Consider the following 18709-nt stretch of genomic DNA (forward strand, 5'->3'; position numbering starts at 1 on the left):
GCGATAACGTATCTGCAACTGCATACGTCATTATAGCCAAAAACAAAAGAAGCGGCCATTGCAAGTGTTTCTGAATGAATGCACGGAATGGAGTCAATCTAAGATCCTCGATAACGGAGCAGAGGATATACGGATCGCTTTAAGAACAAAACCCCTTACAATAACAGTGCTAATGTCAATTTAATCGGTGGAATCAGACTGGATCAAATGAGTGCCCTTTGTACAATTATTCAGGGTGAATGTTGATCGGGCCATGTATTTGCCACGAATTTACCGAGAAAAGGGCTTCAGGGCGAATGAGCCATCGGCATTGATGAACTTACTACGTCTCATGACTAGCATCCTATGAACACTAATCTACAAACTGGTCTGCCTTGTTAAACGTCTACCGAAAAGACAGACTGGGTTTAAGACAAAAGAAGACGCTGATTGAAGAACAATTGCATAAGGGGCTTGTAAACATATTCAATGATGAGAAAGTCATCCCGCAAAAATAATCCTTTTCTATAGACAGATATATGCATGTACGTGACGTCAATTTCAGTAGGCAGCAAAAGCAGTATTGCGACCAAAACAGAAGAATTTATATAATTTTAAATAAACTTAAATACTTTGCTAACATATTAGTTAAAGTGGTCTGTAGAAGGCATATGACTAACCGTTTTTTATATTTAGTAAACCTAAAACCCTGTACAGCCCTGTTGGATTTGTACTGAGATGTCATAACCTTTACGAACGTATAAATGCTAATGAATATTAAGGCAACATAGCGGTTGCGCAATGCCATAGATATTTAATGCGCTAAAAATAGGAACCTAAAGCATTTTTCGTCCAAAAAAAATGTTTAATTTTGCACGAAAAGGTAGATATATTGTCAGCAATTCTTATCCCTCCATCATAGTCATCAGTGTAACTAAGAAGTGTTACATCATCGACTAATATTTGTATATGTGCCCATCTGACCGCATCTGGTTGGCATATAGAAGCAAAGCTTTGTTAACAAAATCGGCGTCTGGGACCAGAAAATAAGACGATGCTGCTAACATGAGGTAACCAACAGTATCGCTAATTAGACGATAGCTAGTCGTTGCCCCCGTAGGGCGATGCACAGCAACGAAGATTGCAAATCCAGACCGAAATGTTCGCATCGACAACAAACTTATCTTGACGATTTTACCTTTTCTCTTCTTATTCGACCATTCTTTACCTTGCACCTACGTCTAGGTTTCACCTTTTTCCGGGAGCACCTATTGTCCTACTAGCGTGTATCCACCAACACTCGATCAACGTAACGGCCAAGCAACTGTTTAACAAACCGGTATGATACAGACCTCTCCTCGAACGTTTACCTACTCAGCCGACCGTTTTCAGTGTCAGAATATTAGCAGATAATATCGCCCGTTCTGCTTCGGCTACTTTCGAGATAACACGATGGGAGAAATTTACGGTATATGTGTCAATCTACAGGTCGCACGTTTTTCGCATGCATTACGGCCAGAGCTTCTGATAAGCAACTTCGGTTAGGGCAAAACGCTTGACGGAACAAGCACACCTCAGTCGCCCCTTGCTAAACGCGTCCATATCCGATGGCAAATAGGTAGAGCTTCGACAAGTTAGATCCCCTCAGTGGATGGAATTGTTCCAATACGTAAAGGACGAGGGACGTAAAAAGCATATGGATTAAGGGAGCCGGAATCATCAGCTTGTTTATAACCTGTCCTTTTAGTTTGCGAAACTATTACTATAGACAATTAACGCTTCCAGCACCGCCTGACCAGATGACCTAAGTACGTGGTATTTTACATTTCGCAAAAAACGAACATCTACACGAAGTTGTTTGCTGAATGCACCGAAACCGTACTTATGTATATAAACCTATGTTCAATTATGACCTGCAATAGTAGTTAACACAAAAATCATGATATCTAAGCATTTTGCGACTCTGATAGCAGACAACTAAGGATTAAGTATCATCATAAGCATGTATGGTATATATATATATATAAGATATGATATATTGTCTTGAGAAAATTGGGAAAACTTATTATTTTAGGAACTAAAATATTAACTGGACAAAAGTAGCTGTTTTGTGGTTGAAAAGGGTCCAAAACGCAAGAATGTGATACGATTATTGCCGTACCTGTCATGTCCCATGTGTATCAAACTACTTATTGAGACGGCTTTCCCCCTAAGACCGTGGTCAACTTCATCCGCAACCAATAGAAGAAACGCATTAAAAAAAACACTTATTTTCTTCATGTAGCAATAAAAAAAATTACCATCTAACCATTTTCTTGTCATTTTAATCTAATTTATCATAATGTTTGTCCTAATATTATAAAATTTAAGCAGTTAAAATTAAAGTCAAAAACGCGACTGCCTAAGACAGAAAAAAAGGACTAGTTTCGTGTAACATAAGTTATTTGCAAGTACCGATGGAAAATGCAGCATTGAACAATGCACAAACCTCTAAACAGTTTGTCACTTAGAGAAAGAACCAATGACTTTTTTGCACACAGCTACTGGAACTGCCCTGCGTCTAAATAAGAAGGTTTTCTGCTTGACTTCGCTCCCTTTTTTTTCTGTTCTTTGCAAAGCATATCGTACACTATATAGTCCGTTGAATAGTATTCATCTGGTCGTGTGACCCCTAAGCAAAAACTGGAACCTGAATATGCAGTGTTCACTGTCGTCTCATCGAAATAACGTATACAACACCGACGATAAGGCTCATACCCTAAATCAACGACATCGGTGATTTTCTGTAATCAGGCCGTTAACAAATGGACCACGATGTCTTTTCCTGAGGGAACATCTTCGCCATCTCTCTATAGTTGCGTTTTTGGCATGGGCGTTTGCCTTTGGGCCCGCTCTTTTAACGCTCTGTTCACTCGTTAGCGTTCTTGCTTTCGTTCGTCATTGCGTCGTTGCGGTTGCTGTCGCTTTCTCTATTGAGTGGATTTGCCAATTTGATGACGAACTGCTTCTCTGCTTTCTTTGAGTATTCTTTTGCTTAATGGCCTGCACTTCTACCCTTTGTACTGTTCTATTAGCTTTAAGTCCTTCGCTTCGGTGGTCATAGGATTCGCGTTGAACCCAGACACCGAAAATGGAAGCGACTGCTGACTGCCGTAGTTGTTAGTTATCCAAACTCAATCGTCTAGCAGTCCCTCTTTCGTTGTAACTCGGGTTCAATTTTAACAACGATAGAAGGTTCAGCGGAGCACACCGTAAGACGATTTACAATGAAACCGGAAACAGTGGTCAAGACGCCTAGATATCTCGAACAACTACTGGATACATGAACAACTCAAAGAAAATGGGCCGAATTGTTCCGGTGCTGGTAATCGTTTCTCTTTTATTGCGTCTGGCACAAAAAGTCAAGGACACTCAAAATGGACAGCCTGGAAACTACTGCCAGTGACTCTCTGTCGAAGGTGTATCCCAATCATTGCCTGTTTAAACTGTAGTATTGCTAAGTTACTTTTCGGAACGAGCCGGTGACAGATTAAAGAAAATCTATATTGGCGATATGGCAAAGACGAAATTATTCTTTGTAATGAGAAGCCCTTTTTGGGGGCCTATCGAGTTCCTGATTTATAAACAGATGAGTAATGTTGCTGAAATCTTAGCCCTTAGCAGCAGAGATTATTTGAGTGAATTTTCTTTGCATCTTCAAAATTGAAATCTAAACAGATATCAATTGTTCGATGATGGAAAAGCGCGCGGATTATAGCGGATAACGTGAGGAAACAACCAGTGCTGAGTTGAAGTCTGTACCGAAATGCTATTGAAGTTGATTTCTTCAGAAGTCGAAATAAAGAAACAGTGAATTGTTAGACGACCGCTATAGTTTGCTTCCATAAATGCCAATAATCGAGCAATTTCGGAACAATGTTATGAAAATCCGAAAAAAAAATATTATGAAAATTATAGTTATTATACGTGTTTTTTTTTACCCGATATCAAAAGAACACTCGTATTCCTTTGCATTTGTTACGCTAATAGATAAATATGGTTAATTGTTATCTTCATAACTATCATTTTAGGTAACATGTCGGTGAAGTAGGACCCTATCGGCGGCAATGTGGTTTTGTACATCGCTTTCATTTGGCTGATATTTTACGCTGATGGTTTAACAGTCATATTATACATCGGATTGAATTTGAATTGTGGAAGCGTCAGAATTGGTCCTATTTGCAGCTTATTTGCTGTTGGAAACTGGGCTCCGAAGAGTTTCGCAGAGCTTCAGAGCTATAGCACTGTATACAAGGTATGGAACCTGCTGTCTTTAAAAAGAGAGAGCAGCAAAATTTTAAAAAAACATACCGCCGTATAGGACAAAAGCGCACTCTGTGGCATGTTTTGGGCTGTTGATAACGCAGAACGGCGGACTGAGGCTAGGCAGAAAGTGAAAGCATACTTACTAGGTTCGTCACCGACGAAGTAAATTTCGAACGTGACAGCACCATGGTTAACGCTGTTGATGACGGCTGAAAAAAGCCGGAAAGAGGTTTCCGATACCTTTCGATATCTTGAGAAAAATTAGGTTGAGACGTATCCTGCATTTTTTAGCTTCAGAAAACAATTTGTCTGAGGTGAAAAGGTCCTTCTGCTAAACAGTGCTCTCCAAGTATCACTCTGCGTGATTTTATTACTCGATATATTCTCAAATAACCACCTTCTTAGATAAAAAGTACATAGCACAGCACTGGCAGCAACAGCGTCCTATAAGAAAAAGAAACGTACTACCAGCAGTCTTCGTCACTGTCTTCTGTGCCGCAATAATACTCACTTTTAGGGCTTAAGCTACTAAGTGAGCCTGCTGCTTTACCGTATTTTTGAAGGTCTATATTCAAGGATTTATAATTTAGAACAGCAGAAACTGAGCTCATCCAGTGTAACGCGTTGTACATCGCTACTTCTCCTGAAACACACAAAGCGGTATGGGTTTACTCATATGTCTGGCATTAATATCAAAATGAAATAAGTTTCAATAGCCTTTTTGAGATGTGCTAGAACAGTTCATGTACCACCAGGCACCCGGGTAGATTCGCGTAAGCGATGGTTATACAAGTTCCACTTGCTGGGATCAACTCAGTTTTCCCAATATGCGTTATATTGATGCCTATGGTTTGATATTTAGTTTCGCCGGAAACACGTCCCTTTATGTGGGCACACAATCTCTTGTTTAAAACAGACTATATCGAAATCGTAGGTAAATGCAATGTACAGGCAGTTTTTTATTGAAGCCAATATTGTTTTTTTGTTTACCTATTTGCATTTTCCGACGACAGGTACCTTCAGGTCCGCAAAGCTGTCTCTGTAGGGTCCATGGGTAGGCAGCGAAAGGCTACTTACATCATCATCATTATTATTATTATTATCACACATTAGGCGAGTGTTTACCGCCAGTTGCTCAGTATCTGTAATACGTGGGAAATAAGTTCTTTTACGTTCTACTCCGACCAGACTCACACAATTGGCGAAGCCATAATATGCTTTCTTTATATTTTAAGTGCTTCCTGGAAGTATTATACGTTGTTTCAGTTTTTATAACTCGAATTTCTACTACTATGCCACAAAGTACACATAACGGTGCAGCATTCTATACTGCACTGTGGTCTCTATTAACCAGACCGTTCACAGTATTAGTATGTCATTACCTTCTGGTTCCCAAAAAAAAAACATATATCTGAGGTTCCCAGTTACACGGTGTAAGCGTATTTACACAGAGGACTATGAAAAATTTTGTCGTGAAGTGATTTTACAAAGAAGTATTTTAAAACTGACACTCGTTCTTAAAATGTCCCTAACCCAAGCGGCCGCGAGTAAACTAGCGGTAATATAGGTTCGCGTGAATTTGGGCTAATGCCTTCTAGCATCGGCCTCACACAACTGGCACTAGGAAAGGAATCAGTCCTGCTTTCCCCCAGCGCGTAATAACTCTTCAACTTTATTTAAAATTAAGATTAGTACAGCTTTTCCAGGTGTACGGGCCCGATTTCGTCTGAACACACTTTACCTTCGCCCGCTGCTTCAATCTTGCCACTGTCGTACAGGGCCAAGAAATCACAGTAGACTTTGTCCAAATTTTTCCTTCAGACCTAAGTGTTTCTCCCGTTTGGAAATGTTTGCTGTGACACATCGAAGGGTGCCCGCTAAGGTATACTCCGATAACAGCGTGGTGGCTTCATAAGATTTGGCTGATAGAAAGTGCATCCGAACGGATGCACACACATATTTCTTTGAAAATTAAGCTGAATTATAACAATGGCTAAATGCCGACATAACCTAAATCTATCGTAAAATCTAATCTAAAATTATAAAATTGATCACGATATGATCATAAATATCAGCTACAGTTATAAGAAGAAGTTATGCAAACAGCATATGTTAGAGAAAGGACCTGTCGATTTGCCGCGATAGTTAAAATCATCAATGGGTTGTGCCGTAAGAGAGGTTCGTTGTATAATCTACGTGAGCGCAGTAATCGATCCGGACTTAAAAGGAAACGTACGAGCTAATTTTATTGACCAATGCATACGCAATCATACAATGGAAACCTGTTTCCAGCAGTTCTTCGACTAGCATTTATATCTACGGATACACAAAAACAAACATACAATAACCATTATAGATTTATGTATAATGGTGCAATTACGCCCTAGAGCATAGGAGTAAATATTACTATATAGGAAATGTGACTGATGGTTTTCTGATAATGTTTAACAATTTAACAACTTTTTACTTTCCGTTGAGCCGCTTTTGATTTTAGCGCGAGGCTTAGATTAAGCACAAGGTAAATTTATATCGAAATGTATAACAAAGTTGAACATTTTTGAAAAGCCATTTTGCCGCTGTTAAAGTCAACGGCATGTTGATTGACTCTAGCAGATTCTGTAGCAGTCACTTTATCAACAGTGTGAGTGCGCAAACATCCTCCTGTATGACATTTATACCCAGTAAATCGGTAAAAACCGAGAAGAGGGTGTAGGCCGCTCAATATGTATTTTCCAATTGGACGTGTAGCTCGCATTAGAAATGCCCATCAAGTCTGTGCAATTAAATGTAGGAACTAAAAGCTACAGCTAAAACATTGTATAAATCGTTTTAGTAAATATAAGCAGCAACCGAAGATCATCGTTATCTGAAATTTCTATTGCTACAAAGAAGATGCCTGCTTCAGCGATCGGCGATTTAAAGGTATGGTTGAGCGAGCGGGTAAGCAATACTAAGTGGGCGAAAACGCACGCAGATAAATCAACGGGGCAGTTGGCACTGTCCGATACCTTCAGAAGCTACCGACAAGAACGGACTATTAATACTAGAACGAAGTGGTCAGCTTATAAATATCTCATTGTATGAACCTGACCGAGTCCTAGATGTCCAGGGAATTTAGCTTTTTCTTCTAAAAAATAAAACAAGTGTTTTACTTTGCAGTAAACTAGAGAACAATAAACTGTTTATATTAATAAGGAACTAGATATAAATTTTGCATTGAGCCCATTTGCATAAAACACCGAGTCCTAAAGGTCTTGGGGCAGCAAAAGCTGCTATGAGAGATTGAACTGCATTAAACGACACTGTGGTCCGTAATATTAGATCAATAACCGCTGCGTTGTTATTAACTCAGCGTATTGGGCCTGCACCGAACTGCAACAGCAATCGTGTGAAAGGCATATTTCTCAGAATCCAGCCTATTGTTATTATTAGTCCGTCGCTTTGGATGTAGCGGACTTTTAAGGTTTGTCTTTGTAAAGCTTCTATAAATTTTCTTTCATATTACTCGATTTTCCGATATCCTGCGACATCGTTGATCTCCGAATCCTGAATCTAATTTTCCCTCCTTAGCACTTGCAGTAGCATTTTTCGACTGCCTATGTTCTCGGCTTGCATATCGTAGTTCAATAGCAACTGTTTCGCTTCAAAACGTTTTTTTCGCCAATTCTTGTTCCTTCTGTTGTCTCGCAATCTTTTCCATGAGCCCTGTAACCGTCCTCGGACGAAGGGAATCGGATCTGCGGTAAGCCGTTCTTTTACTCGCACTCTGGACAGCTAGCAGTAAGTGATACATGTGAAAGGTGTGGCATTGCAAAAATAAACTGTTGCCATTAAAGACCCAGTTTCGATTCGGCCAGGTAGCATATAACGCATTATATATCAGCTAGTTACAGCTGACGTTGGGTTTGTCATCGTACCTTCTGCCGCGCATTGCTGTCACTGTAACACTAGACCGCGTAGACTAAACAACAGGAGCAAAGGTCAAAAACAAAGAGGCGCTTCTATATTTAGAGGTGTTAAGTATTCTTTGGGCTTTTATCCTACTAGAGTTCTTTGAAGTCGCTTAGCTCAGCTGGACTGATAACAGCAGAGCAGCCTTGATGTTAATGTGTTGCAGGATAAGCGGAGACCTGAAGGTCGTACTGACAAGACGCCCTTCAACGTTTGTTCATTAACTTTGTTTTGTTTATTCACTTTATAAACGAATTCAACGCACAACCCATAGAACTATATCACGAAACAGTGCACTGCACTCGCACACCAACACAATCCAGCCTCGACTCTCTAGTGGGAATCCTCAACATCTTCCCCGGTGGTTTCGAGGTCCCTTTGAATCTAGAATTCGAGGTCTATCTACTTTTAGATTATACATAATAGATGAATTAGCATTAACGATGTGGAGCGTAAAACGGTGCTAACTTCATGCTATTAAAATGCTGAAGCGTCCGATGCCTAAAATCAGTAATAATTTAGGCATTTCACGTTTTAAACGCTTTCTGTGTATCCCTCGAACAAGTCACCAGTAGACCTTCAGACAAATATTAGCAGTGCATTATTTACTTTACTAGTTAACGTAACTTACGGTCCGGTTAGTTTTTACGATACAGGGACGACCTTAAAATGGCGCCGCCTTAATTTTAATATAAACAGTAGGTAGCGTTCTCACGCTGCTATAACTCTGGCTTACCTAGTGAACCATACCTAACGAACTTTAGAATCGATTTATGTCTTAGTGTATTATATAGCCGACAGCCTCGAACGTTTTGGACGCTACTGACTATTTATCAACGGAAGTCTCAATACGAAACATTACATAAGTTTAAATATTGAACTTAGATTCATATTTCGGTAATATTGACTCAAACGCGGCCAAGATTATAAAGTTAGCTTTGCAGAAATACAGCGACATCCCAGCGGCAAATGTGATTTGTAAATTATCTAAGTTTACAAGCACTCACTAAGCGCAAACCTAGTAGGAATGCACCGAGACAATTATAGGTAAATTGATTTCAAAAAAGTTCCTAGAATTAGTTGACTCCTTTTAGCAAAACATTATGAGAAGGCTCTTCAACACCTACGCCTAGCTAATGCATTAGAGCGACAGCGACAGCAAAATCTTTCTCGAAATCAGCTTTACTTTGCCAAGTCAACACGCATCTACATGTCCGATCTGTTGCCAATGGTTTACATATTTACGTTCCAAACTCACAACACACTTTTGCGATATCCAAGGTCCTTCGTTAGGTCAAACTTTCTAGACCTGAGTGTTTTATGTGTAATTCGGCACATGATTTCTTTGTATGGTAAGTGGTTTAGCCTTTGCGAATAACTCTTCATACTCGTCACTTTTTTTTTTTTGTTTTTATTGTGAAACGAGCGAGGTCGCCGTGGCTAAATACCTCCCATAATTCTTGTTAAAGCTTCCCTCAGAAACAATGGCACTAATTCATATTATACAACTAACCATATTTAATCAGATTCTGGTCAAACTATTTTCATTCTCGATATCATGGATTTACATGTAATATCCCATTGTTAAAGTTGATATCTGGATGAATAAGGGTAAACTCGTGGATAAAGCGTTGGCTAAGAAATCCGATCCATTCTATGACGTCCACCTATATTACACAAATTAAAACTTACTCTCTATCAGAAGCCACTGGCTCCTTAGCTGGTCCTACTGTTCGACAAGTAATGCGTAGAAAATAAGCTTCAACTCTTCGCTATACTGTATTGTTAGGGGCCGATTAGACATATATTTACGGTTTAGGCTATAACAGTTAATGTTGTAAACGGAATCGGCTGACATTAAAATCGAACAACTTCTTAAATAGTTGGACTAAACGGTGATTTTTAAAAAGTGCTCATTCATTCCAGCGTTCTAGCAGCCTCTGGAGAGTTATACCTACCGTTTGCACTCATATCATTTCTTTATCTATGGCGTCTCGACGTGCTTGCTTACCAATTTCCTTTTTCAGGACATAGGAGGTTCCGTAGTCCGGGGAAATAAGCGGGTTGAAATCAACGTTGGATATTCCTTTGCGCAGTTCAGTAAGTAATTGAGACATGGCAATGGGATTTAACGTTGTCCTCAAGCAATCATGCAACGGTCGTGAATATCTCAAAAAAAATTATGGTAATGCGCTGCATTCATTGTTTCATTTTCGGTGGATATCTTCGATTAGCAAATGCTGTATGATGTTCATCACTTTATTGCAAACTTACTCAATATTGCCACCAAATCGGACTCTCCTCCCGGCGATGCCAGTCTCTCGCCTCGTCCTTTTCCGGCTCGCTGTAAAAGTTAAACCATGTTTCGTCTATAGCGATCCCACACTCCAAGTAGATCACACGTGGAATACATCACGCGCACTCCCACGTGAGCTGAATTTAACTTTCGAGAAACCCATTTTTCAATCGTTTTCCGCATTTTCAGTATTTGAGTTACGATTCTATAACACGTTATACGCAAAATACCAGTGTTGATCGACAAAGCCTTCAAGCGCCAAACTCAACTTTCGTATGAGCTCTCCTCACTCCAGCAATGCGTTTTTATGCTTTAGGTCCAAGAATGAGAAAGGTGAAACATATGGTCGTCTGCTAACGGCTCGTAATTTAAAAAGACTTCAAAATCCGCCAGATTCGGTCATAGCAGTTTGACAAGTAATATGAGCGAGCACTGAATCTTTCAAAGGAAATTAACTAGATACATAGCTGGAAGCAGATAACAATTCCTCAACCTCGTTTTTTAACCGACCTCTTGTACGAAAAAAGAATGGCAGCCTTGAAACAAGAAGCGTCTTGCTGATCGATGTTTCTTTCGCTTTAGTACACGTTATAGTGGTTAAGTGTCTACGGTGATATCATCGGTGCTTAAGGATCCCGTATCTCACATTGTCTTCAAAATGGTCAAGTCGATGTTAGCCAGTCGTGTTACTTCTGAAAACACAATCGCATCTATGACAATAGCAAAGAAGTAATCGATAACGTATTGATGAACACGACTGCGGCCTTCGGATTACCTTTTCTTGCAGTGGAGCTGTGCCTCGACAGGAATTGTGGGGTAGAATCAAATTGACGTTCATTCAACGATTATTTTGTCACCTGTTGCGTTCCAGGTGCTTACTTAGCTTAATTGATGGGCCCGATGTGGGGCTCAAAGTCTGATATGAATCTGCTAAGCGATATTGTATAATAACGCTGCTAGTGTTTTCGATCCCGAAACGCTTTAATCATAGATACAAAAAAATATTTCGTTGTGTCAATTCTTTCATTCAAGCGGCACCGATTGGCGAAAAAAAATAGAAGACATGCTTTACACAGCACCCTTAAAGGACCTCTTGCGTTTCTTAATCATCATTTGTACAACATAGCAGTCGGCTATTGCACACAAAAAAACGGCCTAGGCAAAAAAAGACATACCAATGTAATCATTGCGTGCATTTGAGCTCCCCATGAAGAGACATGGCCGTCTCTGAGAGCTTGACAAGAGCTATTATTTCAAACGTAGTATTGTCTATAGCAGCTACTCACTCGACAGTTGCCGTCCGGTTAGGAGCATCATAAGCGTCTTGTTAAGCAATGTTTGATAAATACAAAGGAATATGCGCGTCAGCCTATCGTATTTGTGTTACCGATGCGTACTAAAGCAAACGGCTCTCTTGTAATTATCTCTATTACTATCGTTATCCAAAACTAATAACGGCACAGCAAAAAAAAGAATAAGCAAACACTAATATAATAGTGATAACTTACGGGTACGGTATAAAAAGTTCCCTGGGCTTACTCATGCAGCCAAAAGACGTCTAGGCAGATACCGACGTGTATGCACTCGTCGAGCCGATGTTTTTGACCTTGATGATTATCATTTGTCTAGTAGTAAGAACCGTAGAGGCTGTAATGTACGTACACTTCGAAATTAGTTTGCTAGGATGTCTACTGCTCGAGTTGAATAACAAATAAAATTTGATGATGTTTACTAGCCGTATAAAGGCCACGACGCCAGTCTTTAATATGACTTATATGTTACTATAAAATTTCAGGTCGCTCATCGGTGTTTACTAACACTTTTCTGCTTCTCAAGTTTGTTCCGTGTTTTCGGCCTACGGTTTCGACGTATGTTCAGCATTATATTGGGATAAAGATGACGACGTTGTGTAATGTTGGCAAACATAGGCTGCGCAATAAAGGCAGGTATATGTCTAGTCCGTCTACAACAAAGGTAAACGTTAATCGTGGTGCAAACAAATTTGAGTTGAGGATGGTGTAGTAACGCAGGAAACGTATGCGTCGGAAACGGTCCGTGTCTATGTGTGATGACAAACACCATCACATATTTCAAAATACAATAATAATACAGTATTCCGATCAAATGATTTGGTCGTTCAAGGGATCTGACTTCAGCTCACGCTGATTATCAAGTAGTACCTCGCACAGACCCTTATGATACGACCATAAATTGCCCGTGGGATTACTAAAATGTGGCATGACTCACAATTCACGCTTTAGTGGTGCAGTATACTATCTTCTAATGTAAACACAATCTAGCGTGATGTAATTTAAATACTGCATATAATACAATGAATTTGAAAGTGATTTTGGCGTAATTTGCCACGATCATACGTAAAGACATTTTGCAATGTGTGTTGATTCTGTAGCCTTTGGCCTATAATCAAAAAATGTACAGGACAAACTTCCGTACATGCGAACGGTCTACACCGTGCATGTGGGTCGAATCAAGTTTCTATTCCTCAATGAATAATTTGCCCAATTCATTGAGAATGGTCCGCATCAAAGCCTGCTTTTCAACGTGGTATTTGCTGTCTTGTCACGGATTTGATAGTTATCGACAATATACTCAACCTTCTATTGTCCAACGTTTCGAGGTTTTTCATGACTGGAGTAAAATTTTTGAGATAGGTACCGTAACAAAATTGAGATAGTGCATTTATGTTTAATCGTCATTGCGTAAAAAAAGGTCTGAGCTTTTACAAAGACTCCAAAATAGGTATCTGAGATAATACCTAAAAATTACCAATGTTGAGAATCAACTAATATAAAAATGCCGTGTAAGTGCCGGCAAGATGATCAACTAAATTATGTCACAATTAAAGAATTTAGGCAGCGGTCCTTCAGATAGACTGTATTACATTACAGCCACATCTAACTACCTTTCTATGGAGAACAGCTTGTTCTGGTTTTGCGTATATCGATTTGAACAGCGCACTTAAAATATTTTATTCAATAGAAAACTTGAATAGTTAGACTTCGATATCTATTTTCACAGGATGTATCAAAGGAAATATGCCGGCTTCTTGGTATAGACGTATGATTTTCGCCTAGGGTGAGAGAGGTCGTGGGTTAAAATCGCGGACGAGCTTAGTTTTCGCTCCTTTTAATATTTCGTCCTTATAATAGGTTTGTTCTTGTTATTTTTACACTAAGCATACGGGACACATACAGAAGTATCACAAAAAATACATAGAACAGTTGCTATCAATTAATAATTTTGCAATAAAAAATAAAGTTCTGTTACAATACCACCACTATGTACATAACCGATAGATCTTTCAAAAATTCTTGTGCATAAAACTAACATATATAAACCGTCTAAAGCTCTGCGAGAACTTACCGCGTATGCTGTAGCACGGGTAGCTCAGTCAGTAGGGCATGAGACTCTTAATCTCAGGGTCGTGGGTTCAAGCCCCACGTTGGGCGTAAGAGTTTTAACAAACAAAAGCCTCGAGTACTATTTTCTATTTTTGCTGCATTAAAAGATCTGCATGCCATCTGCTGGGCGAAATGACAGTAACAAATGCGATACTACGGACTGATACCAGTCGCTTTATCTTCTGGGCTCAATAGATTTCATTCAGGATATATGTAACATTGGAAAGATTTTAACGTACAAGAGATTGCAAAATGTGGCCCGGCTAGCTCAGTCGGTAGAGCATGAGACTCTTAATCTCAGGGTCGTGGGTTCGAGCCCCACGTTGGGCGTAACAGTTTTAACAGACAAAAGCGTCGAACATGAAAAACATTTACAATAAATTTTGTTGTGTTACGAGGCCTGCACACGGCGTTTGCTGGGCTAAATGACAGTAACAATGCAATGCTACGAATTGATACCGGCCACTGTATCTTGTGGGCCTAATGGATTTCACACAGTATATGTAATATTAGAAAGATTTTGATAAGCAACGGACGATTAGTTATGGACAGGCTAACTCAGTCGGTACACAATGAGTCTGTTAATTTCAGCGTCGTGAGTTTGAGCCCGACGTTGGGCGCGACAGCTTTAACCGACAAGAGCCACGAAAACTAAAACATATACGGCGATTTTTGTTGCATTAAGAGTCCACCGCATGTCATCTGTTGGGCTATATGTCAGTAACAAATGTAATGCTACGGATGGGTACCTGCCACCGTATCTTGTCGGCGGAAGAGGTTTTATACAGAGTATATGTAACCTTCGGAGGGTCTTAATCAAGAAGAGCCAATTAGTTGTGGCCCGGCTAGCTCAGTCGGTAGAGCATGAGACTCTTAATCTCAGGGTCGTGGGTTCGAGCCCCACGTTGGGCGTACCAGTTTTAACAGACAAAGTCCTCGAACATCAAAGACATGTACAACGATTTTTGTTGTGTCAAGAGACCTGCACATGTAGTCTGCTGGGCTAAATGACAGTAACAATACATACTGCGGATTAATATCGACCACTGTATCCTGTAGGCGGAAGAGATCTTATTTAGAGTAAATATGTAACCCTGGGAAGGTCTTAATAAACAAGAGGCCATTAGATGTCGCCCGGATAGCTCAATCGGTACAGCATGAAACTCTTAATTTCAGGGCCTTGGGGTCGAGCCCCACTTTCGGCGTAACAGTTTAAACAGACAAAAGCCTGAAACACACACGCGATTTTTGTTGCATTAAGAGACCTGCACATGTCACCTGTTGGGCTAAAATGTCAGTTGTAAATGCACGGACTGATACTGGCCCCTGTATATTGTGGGCGCAATAGATTTCACACAGAGTATATGTAATACTGGAAAGATTTTAATAAACAACGGAGTAGCAGGTGTGGCTCGGCCAGCACAGTCAGCAGAGCATGAGACCATTAATCTCCGGGTCGTGGGCCCGAGCCTCACATTGAGAGCAACAGCTCTAGCAGATAAAAGCCTCGAAAACTTAAAACATGTACAGCAAGTCTTGTCGTATTAAGGGACCTGCACATGTCATCTGCTGGGCTAAATTAGAGTAACAAATGCAATACTACGTATTGATGCCGTGCACTGTATCCTGTGGACACCATAGATTTCACATAGAGTATGCGTAACATTAGAAAGATATTCATTAACAACGTGTGATCTGTTATGGCCCGGCAAGCCCAGTCGATAGAGCTGACACCTCTGATCTCCGGGTCGTGGGCTCGAACCCCACGTTGGGCGTAAGAGCTCTAACAGAAAAAAGTCTCGAACAGTAAAAACAACGATTTTTGTTGTGTCAAGAGACCTGCACATGTCGTCTGCTAAGCTAAATGACAGCAGCAATACGATACTACGGATTAATATCGCCGACCATATCATGTGGGCGCAAGAGATCTTATACAGCGTATATGTAACCCTGGGAAGGTACTTAAAGCATGCGGCTCGGGTAGCTCAGTTGGTAGATCATGGCACTATTAACCTCAGGGTCGTGGACTCGAGCCTCACGGTGGGCGTAACAGTTTCAACAGACAAAAGCCTCGAACACGAAAGACATGTACAGCGACTTTTGTTGTGTCAAGAGACCTGCACATGTCGTCTGCTGCGCTAAATGATAGCAACAATACTACAAATTAATGGCCGTTAATTTTTATAATTATAATTTTAAGTAATAATAATTAAAAAAAAATAAGTTAATTATAATAAAAGTATATCCTCTGGGCGCAAGAGATTTTGTTCAGAGTATATGTAACTCTGGGAAGGTCTTAATAAGCAAGCGGCCATTAGCTGTGGCCCGGCTAGCTCGTCGGTAGAGCATGAGACTGTTAATCTCAGGTTTGTAGATTCGAGCTCCTCATTGGGCGTAACAGTTTTAACAGACAAAAGCCTCGAACACCAAAGACATTTACAACGATTTTTGTTGTGCTTAGACGCCTGCACATGTCGTCTGCTACGCTGAATGACAGTAACAATACTATGAATTAATATCGGCCACTATATCTTCTGGGCGCATGAGGTTTTATTAAGAGTATATGTAACCCTGGGAACGTCTTAATAAACAAGGGAGCATTAGTTGTGGCCCGGCTAGCTCAGTCGGTAGAGCATGAGACTCTTAATCTCAGGGTCGTGGGTTCGAGCCCCACGTTGGGCGTAACATTTTTAGCGGACAAAAGCCTCGAACACCAAAGACATGTGCAACGATTTTTGTTGTGTCAAGAGACCTGCACATTGTAGTCTGCTGGGCTAAATGACACTAACAATATAATACTACGGATTAATATCGGCCACTATATCCTGTGGGCACAAGAGATTTTATTCAGAGCATATATATGACCCTGGGAAGGTCTTAATAAGCAAGAGGCCATAAGTTGTGGCCCGGCTGTCTCAGTCTGTAGAGCATGAGCCTCTTAATCTCAGGGCCGTTGGCTCTAGCCCCACAGTGGACGTAACAGCTTAAACAGACAAAGGCCTAGAACACCAAAGACATGTACAACGATTTTTGTTGTGTCAAGAGACCTGCACATGTCGTCTGCTGCGCTAAATGACAGTAACAATACAATACTACGAGTTAATACCGGTCACTATATCCTCTGGGCGCAAGAGATTTTATTCAGTGTATATATGTAACTCTGGGAAGGTCTTAATAAACAAAAGCCCATTAGTTGTGGCCCGGCTATCTCAGGCGGTAGAGCATGACCCTTAATCTCAAGGTCGTGGGTTCGAGCCCCACGTTGGGCGTAACAGTTTTAACAGGCAAAAGCATCGAACACTAAAAACATTTACAACATTTTTTGTTGTGTTACGAGGCCTGCACACGTCGTTTGCTGGGCTAAATGACAGTAACAATGCAATGCTGTGAATTGATACCGGCCACTGTATCTTGTGGGCGTAATGGATCTCACACAGTATATGTAATATTTGAAAGAATTTAATAAGCAACGGACGATCAGTTGTGGGTCGGCTAACTCAGTCGGTACATAATGAGTCTGTTAATTTCAGCGTCATTGGTTTGAGCCCGATGTTGGGTGCGACAGCTTTAACCGACAAGAGTCACGAAGACTAAAACATGTACGACGATTTTTGTTGCATTAAGGGTCCACCGCATGTCATCTGTTGGGCTATATGTCAGTAACAAATGTAATGCTACGAATGGATATCTACCACCGTATTTTGTGGGCGCAAGAGATTTTATACCGAGTATATGTAACCTTGGGAAGGTGTTAATCAAGAAGAGCCAATAAGTTGTGGCCCGGCTAGCTCAGTCGGTAGAGCATGAGACTCTTAATCTCAGGGTCGTGGGTTCGAGCCCCACGTTGGGCGTAATAGTTTTAACAGACAAATGCCTCGAACAGTAAAATGAACGATTAATAATAGACCTGCATAAGTCATCTGTTGGGCCAAATGACAGTAGCAAATATGCGGACCTCTCTATCTTGTGGGCGCTACAATGTATATCTGGAAAGATGTTCATGAAACACTGGACGTCAAGTGGTTCGCAGAATACACCCCATGTGCTTTTCTGGAAGAAAGACATCAGGCTCTTTTAATGTAAAGCTAGTTTTTTCATACAACAAACGTATCTACGGCGTGAACAAGAACAACCACTTTTTTTTTCTTCCAAGGACTGAAATCGGACGATTTTAAAATCAACATGAGCCTATTTCTGCATAAACATCCTCATGAAATACATGTAGAATCGCAACAAGATATTAAAGACATCCTATGATTCATTGCCATCGAATCGCTCAATAAATGGACCAATTTCTTTACTAGTAGCTTATGCGGGGCTGTTTTACTCAGGACGTCCAGCTTCAACCACGTATTATATATGCCATGCGTTTCAAAACGAAGAAAAAAAGCTTATATTAAGCATTCGCTATACGAGCGAATGCAATTAATTGCAGTGTTTTTGCTATAAACTCTATGTAAAATGCATCTGTTCATAGAAAGATCACATATAAGTAGCTTAATATTATAATTCTTGCTTTAGTTGTGTTTTTGTAAGCTTTGCTTGTTAAAGCTTAGGGTAGTTTTGGCTGAGTTCATGTCTATGCGTGTATAGGGTTGATTATGCTGCTCTTATTATCGCCCGTAATACTGCATAGATCGTATTAAAGCACTGTATTCCGACCGATAGTGTTACGGATAAAATTCAACCAAACTCAGCATAACCTTCGCTGTATAAAAAAAATACTAATCCAGATGTAAGAGAGGTCGTGATGACA

The 18709-nt window shown here is 40.3% G+C and overlaps 5 non-coding genes across 5 annotated transcripts; all 5 read left to right on the top strand.

Annotated features, from left to right (window-relative positions):
- The first annotated feature begins 13928 nt into the window (after positions 1–13928).
- Positions 13929–14001, top strand: TRNAK-CUU (transfer RNA lysine (anticodon CUU)). Its single transcript has one exon. It is a non-coding gene; the product is annotated as a tRNA-Lys (tRNA).
- A 209-nt stretch (positions 14002–14210) lies between these two features.
- Positions 14211–14283, top strand: TRNAK-CUU (transfer RNA lysine (anticodon CUU)). The gene has a single exon. It is a non-coding gene; the product is annotated as a tRNA-Lys (tRNA).
- Positions 14284–14792: 509 nt separating this feature from the next.
- Positions 14793–14865, top strand: TRNAK-CUU (transfer RNA lysine (anticodon CUU)). The gene has a single exon. It is a non-coding gene; the product is annotated as a tRNA-Lys (tRNA).
- Positions 14866–16562: 1697 nt separating this feature from the next.
- On the top strand, positions 16563–16635 carry TRNAK-CUU (transfer RNA lysine (anticodon CUU)). Its single transcript has one exon. It is a non-coding gene; the product is annotated as a tRNA-Lys (tRNA).
- A 1096-nt stretch (positions 16636–17731) lies between these two features.
- On the top strand, positions 17732–17804 carry TRNAK-CUU (transfer RNA lysine (anticodon CUU)). Its single transcript has one exon. It is a non-coding gene; the product is annotated as a tRNA-Lys (tRNA).
- The last annotated feature ends 905 nt before the right edge of the window (positions 17805–18709 follow it).

Source organism: Varroa jacobsoni, unplaced genomic scaffold, assembly GCF_002532875.2.
Source record: "Varroa jacobsoni isolate VJ856 unplaced genomic scaffold, vjacob_1.0 contig00927, whole genome shotgun sequence".
NCBI lineage: Eukaryota > Metazoa > Arthropoda > Arachnida > Mesostigmata > Varroidae > Varroa > Varroa jacobsoni.